Consider the following 7,987-nt stretch of genomic DNA (forward strand, 5'->3'; position numbering starts at 1 on the left):
TAGTAAATAAATATATAGAATCTTGGTGAACGAGAAAGTTGCACGTTCGTGAACTTTTCGATACCTACGTAGTTCTTAACGCTGGCGTCACGGTTAATTAACGCTGTCACGGAAGAAACTTACCGCTCGCTCGTCGCATTCCGCACCTACCATCGACACGTTTCTTTGCCACGCTCGAACGAACTGGCGCGAGCGCGTCTCGCTTTTCTCTCGGTTTCTTCGCCGAACGAATCGATACGAGTGTTGAGAACCGATCACTCTGAAGACCACCAACGGATACAATTCTTTTCAATTGTTATTTATCAGTTTAGCTTATATCTTACGAACAAGAAAATTCATTTTCAAGAAACGGCATTGCAACGATCGAAAAATAAATTTTATCCGGCCATCATATACGATAATGTAACGTATTTAAATAATTACGACGATTATTTTTCTTATATATAAAATATTATAGTTTTAAAATTTTAAGAGAGTAGAAATTAAATACGTACGTACATACGTGTAAACGGGACGAGTGTTTAAAGTAAACTAAAACTCGTAATACCTCGACTTATTCACACTCTATTAGTACAAAGGAATGTTTACTATTATCGAACGTCCTACAAACGACACGGACTGTATACTTATACGTACGTGTAAGTCGTACATTTACCTTCCAAATGTTTACATTAAAGTATATATTTGAGAAATAGAAATAAAATACGATACGATACGTGTAAGGTGAATCAAATATTTCTTAGATAATTTTAAAGTTACATTGCTCTTTTCTCGACACTTTTCTTTTTCCGTTTCTTTTTCTTTTTTCTCTTTTTTCTTATAAGATTAATTCTTTTCGTTTCTTTTCTTTCTTTTTTTTCTTGTTTTTTTTTTTTTTTTTTTTTTTTTTTTTGTTAAGCTACGAAACTACGAATCTGGAGAAATTTTGACCATTAAATATTCATTAATGTATATAAAATGTGTATATATAATATAAATAAATTTTGTATATGTTATTTTATGAGAATTAATTCGTAATAATTTATTTAAGCGAACATATCTTCGATGTAACATTCGAACATATATTGGTCAAGGGTAGCAACACATATACACGTTTATTATGTACAGTAGATACAACTTCTTATTTTCTAATTTATTCATGGAACGCACGAACGTGCGATATACCGCCGAGTTCGAACGGAATTCTGTAATTGGACGAAGCAAATTGAGCGTGTACTTCGTTTCTCTGGTTGCTTTTGACTTGAAAGAAATCCCGCAAGATTCCAACGTAACGTCATTTCCCGTTCGAGCTGGCACGTTTCGTGAAATCTTACCAAGATAAAATATGAAAAAGGCAATCAATTGCTAATTGGTGAAGATCAACGTGAAAGCCGCGAGATACCGATATATATATATATATATATAAAGAAGAAGAAGAAAGAAAGAAAATCAATATATAAACCATTAATGACAGTCTTTCTTTCCTTCTCTTTCTTTCTCCCTCTCTTTCTCTCTTTCTCTTTCTCTCTTTTTCTCTTATACACGTTAATGCGAGAAGAACAAAATCATTTGGATTCTCGAAAGTTTTAATTTTCGACAAAGATAAGGCGACGCCTACGGTGTTACAAGAAAAATGACTTCCCAATTAAATTTAAGAATTTCCTGTGCTAAAAGTCCTTTACCTCTTCTCGTAAGAGGATATCCTTTATTTGCACCTGAAGCTCTTTCGAAGAGCAGGTTATTTCACGACAGAGAGCAAAAGCAGGACGCGACATCCGTTCGAATCGAATTGAATCCCTACACATCACAGTTCATATATATATATATATATACCAGTACATATGTGTGTATATGTATATGTATATGTATATATATATATCCGACCTTCGTCGACCTCGATAAACTTCAACAACGGAAATTGGTTTTATAATTTAAAGGGAGAGTTCCAATAGGGAAGAGGGTTAATCGAGAACAACTCTCGAAGAAACGATAATGCATTCGGTATTCGTTCAAAGGGAAAAAGAAGGAGAATCCCTTTAGAAATCAGTTGTTCTGATTGACACTCAATGCTTATATATATATATATATATATATATATATATATATATATATATATATATATATATATATACATATACTCGTCTCGAACTTGTCCCATACGATTTTCGATCCCGAAAGCAGGTCTGTATTTTCTTTTCATGTAGGATATCTTTCTATCTTTTTCTATCATTCCCTTTCGTTCTTTCAAGCCCACCGTAAAAGAATTCTATCGTCATCCTTTCCCTCTTCCTGTTGGCAAGGTGACGAAGGAGGAGATGCAAAAGGGAAGCAGAAATACGATTGCACATGAACTCACGTGGGAAGACGGCAGGTGTATCGAAGGGAAAGAAAATAAACGATTTCACGATTGGGATCTTGTATCCTGTGGTTTTATATTTAACTGGTGTACGATAAAATCATTACAAAAAGATATAAAAACGAAAAATGATAAAAAAAAATATATATATATATATATATATAGATCCATTTATTTAATATTTAATCCACGAACATAATATTAATCTTTCATAATTTCTAGTTTACTGTCTGGATCATGCATATGAATATTGATATAATCGAATACACACACACACACATATATATATATATATATATATATATATATATATATATATTCACTTACATTTGCATGCAAAAATTGAACGATGTTTGAATAATAAAATTATGAAAAAAAAAAAAAGAGAAAAAGAAAAATAATGAAATATAAATCGATTCTACATGATTTCTGTTTGACATTTCGTTCGATGAAAGTACGATAAAATTGTACGATGAAAAATAAGTAAATCATCGTAGCAATTCAAATGTTTTATATTTCGTAATACATAAATGTACATATAGACATATTACGACGATAATCAATGAGATACGAGAGATAATTAAACGAAAGGATTCGTCCCTTTATGGATGCGTTTTCGCCCAGCTGACACCGTTAAAGTAATGGCTAAATAAATTCATCGTCCTGGAGCACCTTAATAAAGAGAAAATCTGTTGGAAGTAGAAGGAAAGAGAGAGAGAGAGAGAGAGAGAGAGAGAGAGAAGGAGAGAGAAGATGAAGTAAATCGCGTGCGAGCAATTATGCGTCAAATGCAAATACGCGTGGCCAGGGGTTCTCGTTTAATCTGACCGGTGTGCATCGGCCGAACCGATCTCTCTCTTTCTCTCTCCCTAATAACATATTTTAGTCGATCGTTAGAGGAGACCACACGCAAGTAGTCAATTTTTTTTTTTTCCTACCTTTCAGAGTCGAGCTTCTTCGCGAATGATCGCCAATCATGGATATTATCGAACAAGTGCACATACTATATATAGATGGTATACGTACCTACATATACGATAAAAAGAACGCTTATTATAAAATAAATGGGAATTTTGATCTAATTATACCGATTATTTGTTAAATTAACAAGTATTTCATGTAATACATTTTTATTTTATCATTATCTTTATCTGCATTATCGTTATCATTTTATTTTATTATTTCGATATCTATTAACGTAACATGTTTCTTTAAAAATTTTTTTTTTAATAATAATTGTCTTCCATAAATATTATTTTTTTTCTTTCCCTTTTTATTTTCTTTTTTTCCTTTTTTCTTTTTTCTTCGTCGACAGATACTTCCGAACAATACCGTCCTAAATATTCTGCTTTAGGGTAGACTAAATTATCTTAGACTTCTACGAAAGTTAGTCGAAATATCTTCGGATACTAACCAGGAATATATACCTACCTACCTATGTATATATATATATATATCGTATATAAGTATGTATACCTATATATTTAGAAAAGTCCCTTCAGAAAGATAGACCATGAAAAATCTCTGTCGACCTGTTCTCTACTGTACATTCTGTAAAACACGCGTCGAGACCGGAACAAGGCTGATTCCGGTTTACTCCCATTTTATTTTTTCTTTTTCTTATACAGAGTTTCTCCTTCCTTCATCTTTCAAAAAGGAAAGGCCGACTCTGGAAAATTTCGACGTGGAATGGCACACGACTTCAAAGAATACCGCACACAACTCTTCCAGTTCTTCTCCCTTTTCTCTCTCTCTCTCTCTCTCTTTCTTTCTAGTTGTCTCTCTTTCTATCTGTCCTTTTTCTACGAGGAGAGACCAAGGATATCTCAAAGCCTATCCAGGAGCCTCGAGGGTAGAAAGAAATCGCGCCAGTGTGGTCCACCATTCCCGGCAGACGTCCGCCCCACGCGACCTCAATTTATTCGACACCTCCCCTAGCCCTTAGCAGTTAGGAAACTACCTCGAATCTTTCGAGTCGAGGGTCGAAAGAAGAACCAACGACGACGGTATAGAGAGAGAGAGAAAGAGAGAGAGAGAGAGAGAGAGAGAGAGAGATAGAGAGAGAAAAAGAAAAGCAGATGAAAAGATCCTACGTCGTATTTACTACAATACGAGTTAAAGAGTTATTATGCTAATTAAGAGACAAGTATTCATTACCTAAAAAAAAAAAAAAAAAAAGAAAAGAAAAAAAACAATCTTGTGATATATCTTGCGCCATTCTTTTTTTTCATACGAAAGCGCTTTTCATAAGAGAGATGAATGAGAAAGAAAAAAAAAAAAAACAAAAAAGAAAACGAAAGAATCGAACAAAAGAAAAAAAAAGGAAAAAAAAATAAAATAAATAAAAAACGTCATCAAAGCGTATACAAAAATCATTCTAATTTTATTATCTCGAAATAAAAATCTTCCCTTGTTCTTTTCTTCTTTTTTTTTTTCTTTTTTTTTTTTTCTTTTTTTTTGTACTCGACTGACAGATATTAGAGTCACAATGGTTCTCTAATAAAAATAAGAATGATGAAGAATCAAGAGAACGGAATGAAAAACTTATACTTGGTGGGCATAAGGGAAGACAAGAAGATCGTTCGGAGAATGCGAGCATTAGCCGCGAAATTGGGACGTTAACGAGCTCGCGTGTCGTTCCGCGAGCGATCAAAGGATCGAGAAGGAACCCGCGGAAATCATTGGTAAAAGTATTTCATATAAAAAGAGAAAAATACAAAAAAATACAATGGAACTTTTATAAAGATTGTAGAAATTATTTAAAAAATTTTTCTTCTTTTTTATATTTATCCACTCAAAGAAATGAGATTATTATCTTTTTCTTCGTTCTTTCTTCATTTATTTTCTCGTTTCTTTTTTCTTTCCATTTTTTTTTTTTTTTTTTTTTTTTTTTTTGAGAATTCGGAAACATTTTTTAATAGCAAACATCAGAAGAAAATAATGAAGTCACGTGTCTATAGGTTTTTGAAAAGTTCAACATGTGTTTCGACTCAACATTTGTTAAATCACGTCTTTATGTATGCGCATATATGTATTATTTGTGTGTGTGTGTGTGTGTGTTGGTGGTCCTCTCTCTCTCTCTCTCTCTCTCTCTCTCTCTCTGTCTCTCTTCTCTGTTCAGAAACACGTTGCTCTTACTTTTAAAAGCCGACAAAGGGCGAATCTTCTGCTCGTTCTCCTTCCATGCTTCTTCGTTCCAGCAGCATTGTCGAAAGTTCATGTCCGTGGAAAGCCAAGGCATTGTCGTGCCTGCTTCTACTTGGACACGCACGATGGACCCCCTGCTTTTCGACTTCGAAAGAAATATTTCGAAGTAGAGAAGGAGTGAGAGAGAGAGAGAGAGAGAGAGAGAAGGAGGGAGTAAAGGATCTGCTTCTCTTTTTTTGTCAAATCGATGCGTCACGCTTCCAAGTTCCGCTTCCTTCATCCTTTTTTAAAAGAGATTTTTTTTTCCTTTAACATTTTCCATCTCTCTCATTTTTCTCTTTCTTTCTTTTTTTCTATTTTTTTACTCTTAATTTTTTTTCCCCTCATTCTCTTCCACTTCTCTTCCATCTCTTTACTTTTTCTTCTTGTTTCAACGAGATAAAAGTAATACGAGTCAATATACAAAATCAATTAAGAATTATAATTTGTTTTTTTTGTTTTTTTGTTTTTATTTCATAATCGCTCATAAAATACGTCGGATCTTTATCTCGTTGTACAGGACGATAAATTAGATTTATAATATCGAGGGATTGTAACATTGTAAATAACGTTTTAATATTTTTCTAAGAAAGTATTCATATTTCGAGTAAAATTTAACTTTATATCCATAAACACGTAAGTTCACCTGTTCTAGTTCAAAATATCTCTCGATCTTTCTTTCTCTTAAGGGACGGGGGAAAAAAAATAGAGACAAGAGTCTGGTCTTTTGGAAGCGTGCGCCCATCTTGGGAGGTCGCGAGTGTATACAGGTGGGTATATGCTTGCCCTCCTAAATATGTTATTAGTTCGGTCGTATAACTGCTTCATTTTGAGTGCATGGCCCGAAGGGAATCATCTGCCTTTGCAAGGAAGGACTTCGTGAAAAAGAAAGGCAAGAAGAGGAAAAAAGAGAGAGAGAGAGAGAGAGGAAGGGAGGGAGAGAGGGAAAAGATATCCAAAAGGAAGAGGTAGTTTTGCGAATAGACAGGACACGAAGTTGTTCTCTTCTACCTATGGTTTTGCCCTCCCAGAAGTTCTACCATGGAGGGCCCCTAGATTGTTTAATCGTTACCCCCCTAACCTAATCAATACCATGCCACCCTGTAATTTCGCCAAATTGCGGAAGATCGTTCGTCCTGCGGGACATAAAGGGAGATATATCCATAGTGGACCAAATGTGTCCTGGCTTCTCATCCGTAGCTTAGATGACGGCCAGCAAGAAGGTAGGTCTTAATTTAGAGTGCCGTAAAATTAGACCAACCATGATTCTACTTCTTACGTTTATCTTATCCCGCGTTATTAACGTTATTTTATTTAGTCTAGACATTTTGGACACGGTACTTTCCGTTTTAAGGAAACACGAAGTTTCATCTTGAATTTTTCTACGTTATTCTTGAGATTTAGAACTACCTGTAATTTACGAAGATTTCGTTCCTTCTTAAAACAAAGAAAATGAAAAGAAGAAGAAGAAGAGGAAGAAGAAGAGGAAGAAGAAGAGGAAGAAAGGAGAAGAAAAAAGAAATGAAATAATCCAGCGAAAAATTAAACTCCTTCGATAATATTAAATATTCGACGAATAATTTTAGGTATGGATCCTTAAATCCCGAAACGATCAATGCCGACTAAATACGTAATGACTTCATTTTTCAAAAGGCCCGACCGACCCGAGAGAGAGAGAGAGAGAGAGAGAGAGAGAGAGAGAGAGAGAAAGAGAGAGGTCTCGCCCTTTACCTCTATAGTATCACAAAATTAAAGACAATTATCGCTTGCTTCGTGTTCCACCGCATGCAAATTTCACGGTTTTATCATCATCTCCTCGATGATGACCGTACAAGCCCTCTTCTACCCAAACCACCCTGTTTCTTCCGGTCCTTCGTTCCTACTCAACTCAAAGAATATTCGTGAGTAAAGCAAGACGAGAGTCGATCGTACGATTAACTTTCTTCTTACCGTGCCGTTCGAGCGTCGCGAGACTTTACGTCTTTTTTTCTTTTTTTTTCTTCTTTCTTTCCTTTCCTTTTCTTTCCTTTCCTTTTCTTTTCTTTTCTTTTCCTTTCCTTTCTTCTTTTTTTCTTTTCTCTTGCTTTTCGATTTTACGTTGCTTTGATTACAGGTAACTCCATCACCGCTTTTAACTTCTCTCTCTTTCTCCTTCTTGCACATGACTTACCTCTTTCTCTCTCTCTCTCTCTCTCTCTCTCTCTCTCTCTCTCTTTTTGACCATGCCTTCACTCTTATCTAAATGAACGTTAATGGAGAAAAACACTGTGTTATTCCGAAGGCTAATTTCTTGACTGTCGTTAAAAAAAATTTCGTCCTCCTTTTTCTTCTTTAACTTCTCTCTCTCTCTCTCTCTCTCTCTCTTTATCTCTCTCATTCTCTTTATCTCTCTCACCCTTCCTCTTTTTCTCTTTTCGTTCTCAGGACAATCTCTTAGCCTCTTGGAAATACGTTGAACCATTTTAT

At 34.8% G+C, this 7,987-nt stretch overlaps 1 long non-coding RNA gene across 3 annotated transcripts in view; it reads right to left on the reverse strand.

The window, feature by feature from the left end:
• Positions 1-7,987, reverse strand: part of LOC124430328 — a 196,965-nt gene that overhangs the window by 92,008 nt on the left and 96,970 nt on the right. The gene's annotated exons all lie outside the window — the stretch shown is intronic.

Source organism: Vespa crabro, chromosome 18 (genome assembly GCF_910589235.1).
Source record: "Vespa crabro chromosome 18, iyVesCrab1.2, whole genome shotgun sequence".
NCBI lineage: Eukaryota > Metazoa > Arthropoda > Insecta > Hymenoptera > Vespidae > Vespa > Vespa crabro.